The sequence below is a fragment of the Canis lupus genome, chromosome 14, assembly GCF_003254725.2.
Source record: "Canis lupus dingo isolate Sandy chromosome 14, ASM325472v2, whole genome shotgun sequence".
Lineage (NCBI taxonomy): Eukaryota > Metazoa > Chordata > Mammalia > Carnivora > Canidae > Canis > Canis lupus.
This window is the reverse complement of record NC_064256.1, coordinates 6,355,256-6,372,371: the sequence shown is the minus strand read 5'-3', so window position 1 is coordinate 6,372,371 and position 17,116 is coordinate 6,355,256. Positions and strand designations below refer to the sequence as shown.

Below are 17,116 nucleotides of genomic sequence, written 5' to 3'. Positions count from 1 at the left end.
TGACACAGAACTTCCTTTAATTTATCACACTCCTTCTTAAAACATATTTGTCTTTGAAAAATAAATGCTGTAGAGTTATCAGTAGAGGCCATCTTCCCTTTCTTTTGGTTTTTGTTTGGGGTCTGAACACAAAGAAGTGGATCATGTCTCATCACTGGGCTCCAGAGTCCCAGACATAACAATTCTGATCGCATTCTTCCCTTTGTTACACTGTGTAACTGGGATTCCAGAAGGGGATCTATGTCACTCTAGGTACTTCTCACCCAGGAACCTTTAATGAAGTGGTGATCTAATAGCAGGATTGCTAAATTATCCCCATCTGTCCTAATGGGCTCACCTCTACTTTGCCTTTTGAACCCACTTCAAAGATCTTGCCCTCACCCTACAGGTCCTAAATCACTCCTCTGGCCTGGATACTCTCACTGCTCTGGCACATTCCTGTTTGTGCTCTGTTGTACTTTGTGTTTCTGTCACCTGGCTCTTCTTTTGGTCTTTAAAGTCCTCTTATTCCATTTTGCATCCTGGACCATGAGCATCAAGATGGAGCAAGGATTCATCAGTCAGGCTTCTCTTGTTCCATTCCTCCTCAGCACATACCATCTGCCCTTTTTTTTTCCTTTTTTCAAACATGTCTGTAAATCTTATCCTCCTGCCTAGGATTTGTGCGGCATCTGGTGTGTGCTTATAAGCCAATAAATATTCAATATGAGTCTCACGATCATCTCCTATTCTTCACCTTCACCTGAATGGAACCAAGCCATGGTTTTGAATATGCAGCTCTTTATAATGTCAAAAGTCAATTTTAATCCCTGTCTGTATCGCATGATATGTAGGAAGGCCTTCTCTCCATCAGGCCGAGGAGCCTCCAGGGCAGTGTTACCTTGGTGACTACACTCTGGTCCTGGGTGTAGTTCTTAGGTTTTCAGCTCAGGAGCTTGATATTCTCAGTGTCCATGTTGATTAGACTCAGGGATGCTGACTCACGCCCACAGAGCTCAGATGAGGCAGATGATAAAATCAGAATACGGATTTATTAATTTACATCATGGCATGTAACTGTTTAGTGGATTGGATCCTCACGTCGGTCTGCACAGTACATTCTCTCCCTGTAGGCGAGATACTGGGAAGCCAAATTATAATCAGAAGGTTGTTTAGTGAGCGGGGCGTCAGAGCAAGGAAAGTTAATTACAGTCTATGATTAGAATTTTTAATGGTATCCAGCTCTAATAGCATGATATATCCAATTCTTTAACCAGAACACACCTGCCAGCCAGCCAGCCAGCTGGTCGCTTGCGCTGGCTAGTCAAGGTTGCCTTGGACTGAATACCCCAGTAGGCATTGCAGTGCTTGCTTCTGTGACTTGCCTGTAACCTGGCTCTATTTGTAGACCTCCTCACCTCCAAGACTGAGATTGTCCTTTAGATCCCTTGAGAGAAAGATTTCTTAAACAATACATCAAAAGCCATAAAGAGAATATCTGTAACTATAATAAAATTAAGAGCTTCTGTTCAGTAAAAAACACATAAAGAAAGTGAAGAGAAAAAAAAAAGAAAGTGAAGAGTAAAGTTATAAACTAGAAGCTATTCACTATATTCATAATACACACAACAAAGGGCATATGAAGAACTCCTACGACCAATAAGGAAAGCACAAATAACCAAGAGAAAATGGACAAAAGCCATGAGCAAGCATTCACAGAAGAGGAAACAGGTGTATCTGGTAAACATGAAGAGAGATGGTTACTGAGCAAGGATGTACAAGTCAAGACTGCAATGAGATGCCATTTTATTCTCTTTCGATTTACAAAAACCAAAACATTGGAGAGGAGGTGGATGATAGGATCTCTTACACATTATTGGTGGGCATATGAGTTCATAAAACCACTTAGGAAAATAGTTTGGCATTACCTTCTAAAGTTCACACCATATGGTCTAGCTATTTCACCCCAGGCATAAACCCAAGAAATTCTTACACACATACAACAGGAGACATATAAGAGAATGTGCACAGCAACACTGTTCATAATAGCAAAAACCTAAAAACAACTCCAAAGTCCACCAGTGGAAGAATGGGTGAATAAAGTATGGTATTTTCACATACTGAAATATTATACAACAGTCAAAATTTAATGATTTCCTTTCTAGTAAGTTCCAAATAACTGAACAGAATATAACTAATAATTCCTTTTCAGAAAGACATACAAAATTTGATAAAACTGTATAGAAAGGGAAGAAGGATAGGATACATGCTCAGACCCCTTTTCCTGTTCAAGTGCACCGATTCCCAGCTGCTATGAGTGTTGGCTGCCAACAGCTCAAGGCTCCCTCCCTCTCTGGAGAATTGCTGTTAGCCAAATAGAAGCTGACTCACACAGGAAGCTATGCACATGCTTTCTCTATATCACCTCCCCAAATGTCAGCCAATTGACTGACTAACTTGGGGGCGCAAGCAGCTAATCTTTTGCCTTAATGTAGGGTCACACTGTGGTGCAGTGTGGGCTGCAGAGCTCTGAATACCTTTTCCAGCTGATTTCACATTCTTACTTAGCTTTTTTCCCCTGTCTTGTCCTGCTTCCCCAACTCCCCTTCTCCTGAGAACTCCCTCAATAAATCACCTAAACAAGAATCCCATCTCAAGCTCTGCTTCTAGGGAAATGGACTTAAGACAATAGGAAGTGAAGAGCCTGGGATTCTGAATGATGATTACCTTAGATGGGAAGAGACAGGAGGTGAAATAGGGGCCAGGGTTCTATGGTTAGATTCAGGTTCTGTTTTTTCGGGTATTTATTACCTAATTAAAAACAAAACGAAACAAACTCTAACTCGATAGCTACATAAATCATAAGAGAGAGCATGGATCAATGATGAGCATGCCATTACCCGAGGATTATGATTAACCTATTTCTATGGACTTGAAATCTAGTTATTAAAATGTTCATAAAGGAGGGGATCCCCCTTTATGGGTGGGATTGGGTTTGGCAGGCGCCAAACCACTCAGTGGTTTGGCGCCTGCCTTTGGCCCAGGGCGAGATCCTGGAGTCCCGGGATCAACTCCCGCATCAGGCTTCAGGTGTGGAGCCTGCTTCTCCCTCTGCCTGAATCTCTGCCTCTCTCTCTCTCTCTCTCTCTCTGTGTGTGTGTCTATCATAAATAAATAAATTTTAAAAAATGTTCATAAAGGTACAGATTTTAACAGAGAAAATGTTTTACTATTCCGTATGCATTTATTGAGGGTCTAGTGTGTGCCAGGGACAGTTTTAGATGCTGGCAGTGGATTGGCAAACAAGAAGACAAAATTCCTTCTTGCATGGAATTTCATTGTAGTTGGAGAGACAAAGTACTCAAGAAAACAAATTAAAAATTTTAATTTAGTTAATAAGAGCTGCCATAAATAAAAAAAACCTTGCTGCTGGAAGGACCAAGATGTGTGGTGGTGGGGCCTCTTGATTGGAAAAGTTAGAGAAGATGGTGTTTGGGCTTGTGGTATAAAATTACTCTTAACACTCTTCTTTGTATTCTTTTTGTACTACCCAAACCATATGAAAAGTGTAGGTTATATGTTATTATCCCCATGTTACAAGTGGAAAATCTTTTTTTTTTTTTTTTTTAGTATTTATTTATGATAGTCACACACAGAGAGAGAGAGGCAGAGGCACAGGCAGAGGGAGAAGCAGGCTCCATGCACCGGGAGCCCGACGTGGGATTAGATCCCCGGTCTCGAGGATCGCACCTTGGGCCAAAGGCAGGCACCAAACTGCTGCGCCACCCAGGGATCCCAACAAGTGGAAAATCTCCAGAGCACTGTGTTTCTTGCCTAAGACAAATACTATTTTCTGTTCTCTAAGTGAAGACCCCACCGAAAAAGAGAAAATTTGAGCTGTAAACATTCATGGACACAAGTTAAATTTCCGAAACATGCTTAAGCTTGAAAGGCTTTCTTTTTTTTTTTAAATTTTTATTTATTTATGATAGTCACACACACACAGAGAGAGAGAGAGAGAGAGAGGCAGAGACATAGGCAGAGGGAGAAGCAGGCTCCATGCACCAGGAGCCTGATGTGGGATTCGATCCCGGGTCTCCAGGATCACGCCCTGGGCCAAAGGCAGGCGCTAAACCGCTGCACCACCCAGGGATCCCTGAAAGGCTTTCATACCTCATCCAATCAGTCTCTATGAATTTTTTTACTATTAAGGATACTGATGAGGATAGAAAAGAGATTGATAGAAATCCATTGATAATGGAAATTGATAGAAATCCATTGATAATGGAAAAAGTATTCTGAGGGTTTTTTTTTTTTTTTTTTTTCCAGTACTGGGGGTGGGAATGGTGTTTGCTGAACCTTTCCCAAGTCTTACACCTAGTCTTGTTGGTGTCCAAAAAAAGACCTCTATGACATAGCTGACAGGGTGAGGGATACAATCCATGGCTATCGATGAGATTAGCTGTCATCTCTGTGCTGCCCACTTGAAATCAGAGCCACCCGTTGAACTGCAGCCCCCTGAGGACTGACAGACAACAACATCCACTTCTGTCTTATGGGTTATAAAATGGTGAAGAGCAGCAGGATAGCCCAACTCTTTCGCTTGGCCGTGTGTCCTTGGGCCTTGCTATAATCTCTGGGAGGTCCAGTTTCCTTTTATTTAAAATGAGAATAATGGTACTATTTATAATAGCAAGAGAATCAAGAGATTCTCAATAAATCAGGAGAAATTAGTATGCTGAGTATAAAGGTATGAAGCACCTTATCTGGCAACAGAAGTTCTCAATGTGTGTTAGCTTGAATTATCATTCTCACCAAGTGGTAGACATTCATTTATGGATCAGGTGGTTGGCATTTCCCCTTATTGCCTTTAGATTTTTCATGAGACTCAATGGCAAAGATCTCAACAGTTCCCAGAAAAGTGCTCGTTGGATGCTAAGTCATTTTTAGTATTACTTGAGTTTTGAAATATTGGTGTTCTTTCTTTGAGAGTGTTCCCATGTTAAGTAATATTGATGCCCCTTTCCTGGGTTAATACAAAGGATTGTTGCCTGAAACCTTCACAGGTCCAGCTTTCAAGCAGGACCATCAAGTCTATGGGGTCACCTTTGATTTTTACAGGTGCTGGGAAGACCCTGCTGTACATCTGTTGCGAATGAAGTCGAGGGTATGTTCTAGCTCTGGAATGTCCTATATAGGTTGCACTTCTTTTATGTCACTATACTAGGACCAACTATGAAGAGCCATCTGTATTGTTATCATCATCATCCTTATCTTTCTGTTTGATGAATTTTGGACCTTTGCCAAACCACACAGCTTGTAATATAAATTCACTCCACTATTTGTATTGAGCCTTAAATCATGAACACCAGCTGTTTCTCGTATTTGAAGTAAAGCTCCAGGTGTATTGGGGGGCATCCAGAGAGCACAGTTTTTTTCTCCTCAACAATGTATGGGTACTCTGGTGTGGCTGGGCAACTTGCTCCTTTAATGTGAAAAGTGAATCTCGTAGTTTTGGGGGGGGGGGTCTTGGTTTTTGTTTTGTTTTGTTTTTTGTTTTTTTAATCTCCTACAAGGTGAGTTCAGCAGCTAGTGAATATTTGTTGATTTGATTTGCTGCAGGGGCAGCAAGTTAACAATTGCATAAGCCATACTTTCAACAAGTTCAGGCAGCAGAAAAAGAGTACTTTTTCTGACCAATCAGTGGAATTCTGGAAAGCAGTTTGGAATGCATGTGCCTAAATTCTACGAGAGATAGAGCATAAATTACACCTTCAGAGATAAGAAAGACTTGATATTGGTTACATTGCTTGAATTTTTCTAATGATTTATAGTTTTAAAATGCTTTTATAGATACTGGATAATTAAATTATCACAACCACCTGGTGATATATGCAGGATGGCTATTACTATTCCTGTTTGATGAGGAATCTGAGTTTTAAAGAGGTGAAGTAACATGCCCACAGATGGAAATGATTAAGCAGATTTTCAGGATTAGCCCTTATAGGTTGTTGCTTAGGAAGTAATTTGAATACCTTTAAAATGCACAGCTTTCCTCTAGCCCTTCTGATCTCACACCCCTATATTATCTGCCTGGCTCCTGAAAGCCATGTTTCCCATTTTGCGGTGATAAGAGGAGATGCAGCGCTCTTCTCTGGCTGCCCCGGCTGGCTGATGACGACCACAGTTGAGGGGCATTGCATGTGGTTCCTGTGGGTCTGCCTTTCTTGTACCCGTGCCTGAGATTGCCATTCAGGCAAATCATAGGGTATTGTTTTAATTATTATAAAATATCTAGAATGGGCCCCAAACACTATTTCCATGCTTTAGGCCTTTAGGCCCTTTCATAGGAGTTAGACAACCCATAGAACCACCAAACCCCATCTTTAACTATTAGCCTCTCAAAATTTGGATGACAAAATGTCTCCTCTCAACAAGCAAATAGATATATTCTTCTTAAGTATTTAAACAACTTGGACTAACCTTAGGAGATCATTAACCTGGATTTGGGGCTTATAATTTTCTCAAGGGCAGAGCCAAGGTTTTATTTATTTTGGATCACCAGCGCCTAAGCATATACTGATGCATCATAAAGATACACTGAATGGGGGATCCCTGGGTGGCGCAGTGGTTTGGCGCCTGCCTTTGGCCCAGGGCGCGATCCTGGAGACCCGGGATTGAATCCCACATCAGGCTCCCGGTGCATGGAGCCTGCTTCTCCCTCTGCCTATGTCTCTGCCTCTCTCTCTCTCTCTCTCTGTGTGACTATCATAAAAAAAAAAAAAAGATACACTGAATGAATACCTGCAGTGGTGTCAATTTCACATCTGATCCAAAAGCAGCCCGGTGTTTTCTTTCCACTTAGTTAACTGTCTGAGGCCAGCTGCCTTCCTCAGCTCTGAGTACATTGCCACGGCATTGTTCTTTTCTGATGGATATGGGAAACACACAGGTCAGGGAAAGCAAAGCCCTGCTGCTCCAATTTCAGCAAATCTCTGTTAGAAAACTCAGAGACTTCCAGGCCCAGTGGAAAAGGAAGGATGACCTATCTCATCATCGTGAAGTGGTATTTCTAAAAACTCTTTCAGAGGCCGCTGTTGGTGGACAGGTATTAACTTGTTAAGGGGGCATGTCAAAGAAAAAGGCACCAGATCTTCCTTCCTCCCTCCCTCTTGCCCCAGGGCCATCAGTAGGATCAATATTTAAGGGGCATGTTTCTCTGTGTCCTCAGGCTCCCTGGTGCCTGGCAGGTCTAGGGGCCTTCCATTTGCCCTGGAAAATAAATGAGGGACTTATGTAGCCAAAAAGATATTTGATCAGGCTGGATAGTGGACATGTTGCTAGGTTGGGGAAGGCCTGGTAACGAATTGCACTGGCCCTTGGGAAAGGGTGTTTCCCCTCCTTGCCAGGGCTGCAGGGTGGCAGAAGGGTATAGGTGCCTGCTCCAAGGCCTCAGAGGCATCACAACCTTTAGAAATGAAACCAGGAGAAGCCCCTGGGTGGTGGAGTCGGTTAAGCATCTGACTCTTGGTTTCTGCTGGGGTTGTGATCTCAGGGTTGTGAGATGGAGCCCTGTGTGGTGTCCCACACTTAACACGGAGGCTGCTTGAAACTCTCTCCTGCTCTTTGTGCCCCATCCCCCTCGCTCTCTTTCTCTCTCTCTCAAAAAAAAAAAAAAAGTAGGAGATTAGGAAAAGGCAGTCCAGACATACTTCCCTTACTCCTAATAGGAGAAATAGTAACAAGTTGATCAGTGTTTTCCGGAGTCGCTCAAACTCGATGGGGCTTTTCCTCCAGCAATATCAGGATTTTACTTTTTATTTCTCTGACACTTGGATCCAAATCTGTGGACTGTTCCCTAACTTACCTTCATCAATATATGAGCAACATAAGGTTCAGAGTAAAGTTGTTGCTTAGGACCTAATGGCTGGCCCTGTGTTCTAAATCTGTTTTTCAAGTGTCTGTCAGTTTCTCACGATCTCAACACCCGGGAGTATTTCTGTGGTCCTGAGAAAGGATAGGCTTCACTCTTATTGCAAGACCCATTTCTAGAGGCAGGCTGCCTTCTCCTTTCAGACGTGATAAATTCCTGAACATGTATGTACATAAAGCCCACAGTATGAAAGTCTAGCAAGAGACACAGACTACAATGAGAACTATATTTCCAGTGAGCCAGCACCTTTCTACTCAGAGCTGAATGCCAAAATCAGGCTATACCAGGAAGCTTGTCACCATCTCTGTTCTTGCTCTGACCCTACTGAATCAGAATCTGCATTGCACGTCATATACCCAACAAAGTTTTGGAAGCAGCAAGCTAAACATAAATACTACTCATTACTCCTCACCTCATAATCTTTTGGACAGGCGGTTGCCATCCTGCCTATGCATGAGAATCACCTGGGGGCTTTCGTAAACTACTGATGCTTGAGTGGTTACAATAGTCTGGGATCGGTTACAACAGTCTCTGGACGTTGGTTCTATAAAAATCTGCCCAGAGATTTTTGGGGCAGCTGAGGCAGAGGACCACTGTTTTAAACCCAATCTCCAGTGCCATCTCTGCAGTGTCCTCTGTGACAGTCGGGAGACAATTCTCCATGGATCTCTTACGTTTCTGCATGTCCAGATCATACCAGATTCGAAGAACAGACATCATAAAAGATTTCGGGTTCCTCCCCTCACGGTTCCTCCTGTGTAATTCCTCCTACTGCCTGTCCAGATATCGCCTGGCCTTCTTCTTGGAAAATGGGGCCCGAGGTCCTGGCACAAATTACATGCATTGCTATGAATAACAAAGTCCTTTGTCTCTGGCCTGGGATTTTGGTTTCTTCTGCCAGCGTCCATGAGATTGTGGCACGCCAATGTATCAGCTTGAAGGTAGGACACAATCTTCAAGCTTTCACGGTTCCTGACAACATAATAATAATAGTTTCGTTCTCTTGACCAAATCAATACCTCGCTACCTGGATTGATCCAGCGAATGTCCAGGTGAGGCTATTTCCTTCCAGAATGTTTACCTCCATCCTTAGCTCAGTTTGCATCAGATTTACCTCAATTGTTTAATCACGGGTGCTAATAATTTTGGTTTACATTTGCCACCAGTTTTTACAAAATGTGGGCAAAATGCACAACACTGCTGTTTAGATGAAACCAAAAAAGATGTGAAGCTACACTGGCAGACCGCCCCCACCCCCCGCCCCCTCACCTGTGGTCCTCCTATTGGTGTACAGAAGTCTGCTGCCGCAGAAGAGACTGTATTCAGTATACACAGGAATGTCCCCAAATAATTGATGTCCGTCAAAGAGAGCCTGAAGTTAACATGCACCCAGCATTTGTTTAAAATTCTTGATCCCAAAGGCCTGCCAGAGGAAGAAGGAACTGACTCCTTGTGACAAAAAGGAATGGCAAAGATGAAAATCCCCACCAGATACCAGGTTCCAAAAAGAGAACCTTGATGATAGCAGTGCTCAAAAAGCAGCTACCCCCCCCCATAGTACATTGATATCAACGACAGTGAAATTCTTTGATGTCTGTCAACATTGATTTAAATAAATTTTAATCAAAAAATCAGATTTTGCCATTCAACACAATGTAAGAGGAGAGGCACTGTAGAAACAAAAGCATGACAGTGTGAGGCTTTTCAAAATAAATCAGTTCCTGAGTATTAGGCCATTATTCTTCAGATTTTTTTAATCCTGCACCCCTTTAATGAAAAAATTGTTAACATGTCACACTCAACATACATTATTACATATTTATAAATTCCGTGTAAATACTGTTGTACTCATGTATTTTATAAAACACAAAAATTGAAATAAAAAAGGATGAGACAAAAGTACACAAAAGTCTTAATTATTTCTTTCCTCCCCCCAATAGGAGTGAATGCTTCACTTTGGAGATGATTGAATTTGATTGGAGTGCTTCTAATACCTGTCTCTGAGCTATATTTTTTATTTTTTAAAAGATTTATTTATTTGAGAGAGAGAGTGTGTGTGTGTGTGTAAGAGAGAGAGAGTGCAGGGAGGGGCAGAAGGAGAGAGAGAATCCTCAAGCAGACTCCTGCTGATTGCAGAGCCCTACATGGGGCTCGGCTTGATCCCATGACCCCAAGATCACCACCTAAGCAGAAATCAAGAGTTGGACACACAACCAACTGAGCCACCCAGGTGACCCAGTGAGGTATATCTTTAAATATAAAAGAGACAATTCAGTGAGAACACTTGCTCTATGGAACCTTGTAGTCCCCCCAAACCTATTATTATTATTATTTTGGCCCTTTCCAGAAAGTTTGCTGTCCCTTGACAGGGAAAATGTCGGGTCATATTCCCTTTCTTCCACATGGTAGGGACTTCATAAGCTCCTCACAGGGCCGTATAGATAGCACTATAGTCCAAGAGACTGGCCCTGTCTGTAGCTGCACCCAAAGAGTAGGAAGTGACTTCTTGGGTGGTGGTTGCCAACCTTCCATGTTGCTGGGAGCAGGCTCTTGGGCTGTAGTCTTGGCATCTCACAGTGATCATTAGCTAGGTTCTGGGAGACCAGACCCTCAGCCACAGGGTGGTGAGAACTGTGGGCTGGAAGCCAGAGCATGTCATTGGGGAAACCCTCAGCCTTATAGACACTAGGTGGAAACAGGTGGGAGCTCAGTGTTCCCTTAGGAGTTGGCTGGACCAGTAGGGAAGAAAGTGGGTGTAGTGCAGTTGGCAGGAGGCCAGCTGGGTGCCCAGTTGAAGGCAGCCATGTAGCAGAGTGGCCTAAGAAGCTGTTACCAACTGTTTGACCTAGGTTTGGGGTTGGACACTAGTTCTGAGGGAGGAGAAGGCAAGACCCTGGTATTGGAAAGCTCCCTTAAGGATGACACCAAGTGAGGTCTCTGGTTGTGAGTGGTGGGGAATGGAGTCCAGTAACTAAAAATGGGGAGCAGAACAGAGCAAAGGTCTGAGCAGATGGAGGCAGAGCTGGTTGCACAGGCAGGGGTGAAGGCCTAGGAGGCAAGGATTTGTTCCCCCAAACTTTGGGCAGTCATTGGAATAAGGGAATCAGCAAATCAATCAATATGTAGGCAGGTTGTAGGCAGTGGCCTGGGCTATAAAATGCAGGGCTCCTGAGTCACATAGGTGAAGAAGACACAGCCCCAGCCCACAAGGAGATTGTTTCATGGTTAGATTGATGCTCGCAAACAAGCAGAATCTATACAGTGTGTAGTGGTGGAGGGAGCACAAGGCATGATCAGTTAAGTTGAAAATATGGTCACTTGACTATGGCTTCCCTGGGGGTGGGGGGTGGCCCCAGTGTAGGATTTTGAACAATGAAGTGGGTTTGGAAACTCCAGAGCAGCATTACCCACCTTTTGATGGGTTATTGTTTTCTTGGATTTTTGCTACTCGATTTCCTCAGAAAGCACCTGCCTGGCATATTTCTGGAAGGTGGGTGGGATAAGCCTGTTTTTTGTTAATTAAATCACATTTTGAGTGTACCAGGGGGAGCTGGCTATGTTAAGAAACTGTGGTAAATCCTCTTGTTAATCAAAGAATCATTTTGTAATGTGAATGATGACACTCCTGTTTTTCTGCGTTTTAAAATTACATTTGATATATTTATTTCCATTAAACACCCAAAGGGGACTTTTGGAAATCAAACATAATTTAGTTTGGGAATCTTATTTGTAAATATTGGAGTACCTCATGCTGTCTCTGGAGACCCTCAGGGAGGTCCCCAACCAAAGTGGGAATTAATACCTTTCATGAAGAGGGATTCAGGGCAAGAATCAGATTTCCTGCAACCTCCCCACCCCACTTTGGCTAGTTAACTCCTTCGTATCTTTACCTAACTCAACTTAAATGCCCCCTTCTTGTGAGCTTCAATATTTTTGTGTTGGTAAAATAGGCATCATGTTAAACTTACCTTTATCATTTTTAAGTGTACAGTTTAGTGGCATTATGTCCATTCACATCATTGTGAGACCATCAATTCAATCCACCCTCCAAAATTCCTTCATCTTCCTCAATGAAACAGTGGCCCAGGGAAACACTAATTTCCAGGTCATCCCCCACCAGCACCTGCAAACCACCCTTTTGTTTTCTGTCCCTGTGCATTTGAGTACTCTTGGTATCAAACACCGCCATTTATTTATTTACTTATTTATTTATTTACTTACTTACTTATTTAATTATTAATTAATTTATTTAGAGAGGAAGGTGCGGGGAGGGACCCAGAAAGAGAGAGAGAGAATCTCAAGCAGATTCCACTCCGGAGGAGGAGCTCGACCTTATGATCCTGAGATCATGACCTGAGCCAAAATCAAAAGTTGGATGCTTAACTGACTAATCCACCCAGGTGCCCCAAGCTTCACTCTTTTAATTGGTTATGCAGTACAGTGTTTAAAGAGTCAAATTGTTTTATAAGACTTGTTATAAAAAGCAGCCAAGCAGCCAAAGAAGTTCCTCCCTCCCACATTTTACTCTTCAGCAACAATCATATTGAATTCTTTCAGTCTTGATGTTCACATCCATAAACCTAGGGAAGGTGCTTATATTGCTACTTCTGGATTTTTCTATTATAGGGCATTTTCTATTGATTTCTCACTATGAAAAATAAGAATTTAGCTTTCCCATAATTCCTTTGAAATATGTTTTACTGTGAAATGTATCATATATAGGAGAGTCTGTATCAAACTTCCATAGCTTGTTAAAAATAAAATACTGTTTACTTGTTCAGCTTAAGAACAAGATTGGAGGGCAACCCGGGTGGCTCAGCAGTTTAGTGCCTGCCGTCAGCCCAGGGCATGATCCTGGAGACCCAGGATTGAGTCCTGTGTCAGGCTCCCTGCATGGAGCCTGCTTCTCCGTCTGTCCGTGTCTCTTCCTCTCTCTCTCTGTCTCTCATAAATAAATAAAATCTTAAAAAAAAATCACTTAAAAAACATAACAAGACTGGGCAGTGTTAGAAGCCTGTATGTGCCCCTCATTGTGCTCCCTTCTCTTTTCCAGATGAAACCACTAATCTGTGCTAATAATTTCCTTCCTTTTCCTTATAATTATCCTGTGTGTACATATTCTTAAACAGTCTATTGTTTAGTGTTACCTGTTTGTGAATGCATATAAATGGAAACATATGGTATGTGTTTTGATTTTGCTCCTTTCACTCAGCTTTATAGTTCTGAGGTTTGTGCTTTGGATGCATGTAGCTATAGCTGATTCATTTTCTCTACTCTGTTTTTTTTTTTTTCTATTTTAAAGATTTTATTTATTTACTTATTCATGAGAGACATAAAGAGAGAGGCAGACATAGGCAGAAGGAAAAGCAGGCTCCCTGCAGGGAGCCCAATGTGGGACTGATCCCAGTACCCTGGAATCACACCCTGAGCCAAAGACACTCAACCACTGAGGCACCCAGGTGCCCCTGCTCTGTTGTTTTCTATATGAATACAATTACATCTCCATTTGTTCAATCTTGTCTAGATAATTGGTGCCCATGAGCAATAATTTCTCTAGGTGACATGGGCAGGAGTGGAATTGTGAGGGCATAGGTTGTGCAGTACTCTTTCAACTTCACTAGGTAATGACTGTTTTCCAAAGTAATCTTACCAATTTAAACTTCCATCAGGAGTGGATGAGAGAGGCTACTGCCTCCTCTCCTCCTGCCATCCTTGCTAACACTGGGTATTCACTGACATTAATTTCTGCCAATTTAGTTGGTATGATATGGTAATTTTATTGTGGTTTTCATCTGCTTTCCTTTGATTACTTCTCATTTTCATATTTTGAAAAGATCATTTGTGAGTCATCTTCTGTAAAATGACCTTTTATATCTTGTACCCATTAAAAAAATTAATGCACAGGTGTTCTTTATATATCATGGATATCAATAGTTTACCGGTTGTATGTGTTGTAAATATGTCCTCTCAGTTTAAAGTTGGCTTTCTACTCTCTGTCAAGGATTGTAAGAACAGAAGTTCTTAAAATTTATTTTAATTTGATTGATTTTATCCATCTTTCCCTTTCCGGGAATGTTTATGTTCTTTTTTCCCTTATGTCTTATTTACAAAAATTATTCACAATCCCAATGTCAGAAAATATTCTCTATATTGTCTTCCAAGTGTGTTATACTTTTGACTTTTACATGTGAATCTTTTAATCTACCTGGAATTGATTTTTATGTGTGGCACAATAGGGATTTAAGCCCATTTTTTCCATCTACATCTACAGTCATCCCAGAAACATACATTGAATAGTCTATTTCACAGTGGTCTGCTGTGCCAAGTCTGCAAAAAATGAAGTTTCCAAATATGCTCAGATTTGTTTCTGAGGTCTGTTCTATTTATCTATCTGTGCCAATACTGTAGTGTCTTAATTACTATAACTCTATAATATGTTTTAATGTGTCATGTAGAAAGCCCTCCCACTTTGTTCTTCAGGATTGTCTCAACTCTTAGGACATTTATTTGTGGTTTTTGGTATATGTTTCTATCAGCTTATAAAGTTTTGTGGAGCTGTTGGACTTTTGACTACAATTACCTTGCATCTCTGCAAGTACATGAGCACTTAAAGATATGTACATAAGTACATGAAGATAAAACTGCAGAATGTCCAAGACAAGAAGATCAAAGCAACCAGGGGTAAGAAAAAATCGCCTGCTAAAGAACAGTAAAGAGACTAATTAATTACCTTTTAACAGTAAAAATGGAAGCCAGAAGACTGTAGGAGAATGTTTCCAATGTGCCGAGAGTAAAACAATAATCAACCTGGAATGGATATCCAGTTAAACTCTTTTAAGAATGAAAGCAAAATAGGGGTTCCTGGGTAGCACAGTCGGTTAAGTGTCTGGCTCTTGGTTTCAGCTCAGGCTGTGATCTCAGGGTTGTGAGATCGAGCCCTGCTTTGGGCTTTGAACTCAGCATGGAGTCTGCTTGAGATTCTCTCTCCCTCTCCTTACCTCTCCCATCTGTGCTGTCCTAACTACCTTGCACCCAAATAAATAAATAAATAATAAATCTTAAAAAAATTTTTTGAAACAAATAGAGAATATCACTAAAGGAAAGTTTCAAAAGATATACTTCAAGCAGAAGGAAAATGACCCTAGATGTTCTCCTCGGAGGAAGATCAGAGACTGGGCTTAAGAGAACTCTTCCAGGGGAAAGTTTGCTTACCTCTCAGGTGTCTGGCTTTTATTCCTTTTTGGGATCTGTAGATTCTTACCCTCATGCCAAGTCAGTGATACGTATTTAAAATTATTAAAGATATTTTATCCAGCATTTTCTTGTTTCATGTGGGCAGGATTGTTTAGGTATCTAAACCACCCACCTGCAGGAGATGAAAGTCCTCCGACAGAACTTCAGGATACTCTCACTGTCTCCTCAGTCTGTATGAAGTCCATGCTACCTGTCCTCATGGCACATGCACCAGCTATATTTTTACAATTATTTGTATGCTCTTTAAATTCATTGTCTATTAGAGATCTAAGGGCCAGGTCTGTATTGTTCTCTATTTTATTCCCACAGCTTAGCAAGTGCTTGGCACATAGCAGATATTTGGTAGACATTTATTGAGTAAATGATCAGAAGAATAATTAATTTTGAGTGAGAAGCCTGTATTAGGTATTAAGTCAAGCACAGCTGTGTGTTTCTGCTTCAAATCCAGCCATTGGAGGCACGGCTTCAGGGCTAGGTGAATTCCCACAGAACTCTGCTGTGTAATGTGATAGCCATTAGCCACCAGTGGCTGTTTAAATTATTGGAATTAATTAAAATAAAATAAAATAAAATAAAATAAAATATTCAATCCCCTAAACACACTGGCCACGTTTCAAGTGGCTAGGGGCTATCCTATTGGCCAGTGCACACAGAACATCTCCATTATTACAGAAAGTTCTATTGGAAGGGCTGCCATAGCATTCTCAAGAATTCTGAAGTGCTCCCTTCTCTCTCTTTCTCTTTTGCTCACTCTTGATCTTTCTGTCTCTCTCTCCCTACCCCTAAACCAAAAATACAGGAATAGTTGTCTTATTATTAGTGACTTAAATGATGCTTTTGAACAAGAAGATGCTGGATACTTTTGGTGACTAGCACCATCCCACTTTTTTTCTTTTAAATTCCTGAGCTATTGTTTACTAGTACATTCTTTTATTCCTATTTCTACTAGAGCTGAATGTTACTTGGGTGGAAAGCCTAATTGCTTTCTTCTCTAGGTCCTTAAAGCCTTTGCTAATGTTTCTGTCTGAGAGTTCCCAAAGCCAGGGTTCTAGGAGAGTTTGGCATATCTGAACAGCTGAACCACAGAATAATGGAGTAGGTCCGGCGGGGTGTGGGAGCAGGGCATCCTGTCAATAAAAGAGCTCCCCTCTCTGCACACATGGCCAGTTAATTGGCCATTCTGGGAAAGTATGGATGGGGAGGGGGGCTTCTGAGAATCGCCGGTGACAGTTAAGTGGCCTTTTGTTGACGTCCTCTGCTGAACAACTTTGTTGGATTTAGCCTCTGCTTTTTCCTCTGCCTCCTGTGGATTTTCTGTTAGGTTCATTTACCATTCAGGCATCATCTTTCATTCTCCCCTTCCAATATGACTGCTTTGTGTCCTGGCCTTGGCTTTATTCCTGCTCTTCCCAGACCATAAAGGGGGCTGTGTGGGGTTTCGGCAGGATCGAGAAATTGACTCTGCTGTCTGTTGAGAACCATAATGATTGCAGTAACCTTGGTGTCTAGCAGAGGATGCGCTACCTGCGCCAGCCTGATGGCGACCAGCTGAAGATAGAGGAAAGGAGTCTTCACTGAATTCCTTCTCATGCTATAGATCTGTTTCCTCGGTTCCCTTCTCCGTTCCCTCCTGTCCCCCTCCCCCCTCCCCTACAACTGGAATCCTGGTCTAAGAGGCAGCTGTGACTAAGAGTTAATGCTGTGAAATAATAATACATTCTGTTTTTACAGGCTTGACCAAGCCAGTTCACCCAAGTTGTCTCACCTAATACCCAGCCCCCCACCCTACCCCTGCCCCAAACCCCTGTGAGGCAGGGAGGGGAGGTATTATTAACCCCATTTTACTGATGAGTAAACTGAGATTTAGAGAGATTAGGGCCGTTGCCCTCGGTCTTTCAGACAGGAAGTGAGCACGCGGTCTGTCTCTAAACCTAGTGTTCTTTCTTTTGG

The 17,116-nt window shown here is 42.0% G+C and overlaps 1 protein-coding gene and 1 long non-coding RNA gene across 8 annotated transcripts in view; one reads left to right on the top strand and one right to left on the bottom strand.

Moving 5' to 3' along the window:
* The window catches only part of CPA5 (carboxypeptidase A5), a 39,059-nt gene that overhangs the window by 394 nt on the left and 21,549 nt on the right, over positions 1–17,116 (top strand). For 2 of the 7 annotated variants that reach the window (XM_025471643.3, XM_025471642.3), the window contains exon 1: positions 15,868–16,261. The exons of 1 other annotated variant lie outside the window; for it this stretch is intronic. The gene's annotated coding sequence lies outside the window, so the exon portion shown is untranslated. Of the gene's footprint in view, positions 1–15,867; positions 16,396–17,116 lie in introns of those variants that run through there. 4 more of the 7 variants (XM_025471646.3, XM_025471647.3, XM_025471644.3 and 1 more) reach the window with 3 other exon arrangements.
* Positions 815–15,828, bottom strand: LOC112675094 (uncharacterized). Its single transcript, XR_003145744.3, has 3 exons — positions 15,279–15,828; positions 6,784–6,907; positions 815–1,120 (listed from the first exon to the last, which is right to left on the bottom strand). It is a non-coding gene; the product is annotated as an uncharacterized LOC112675094 (long non-coding RNA).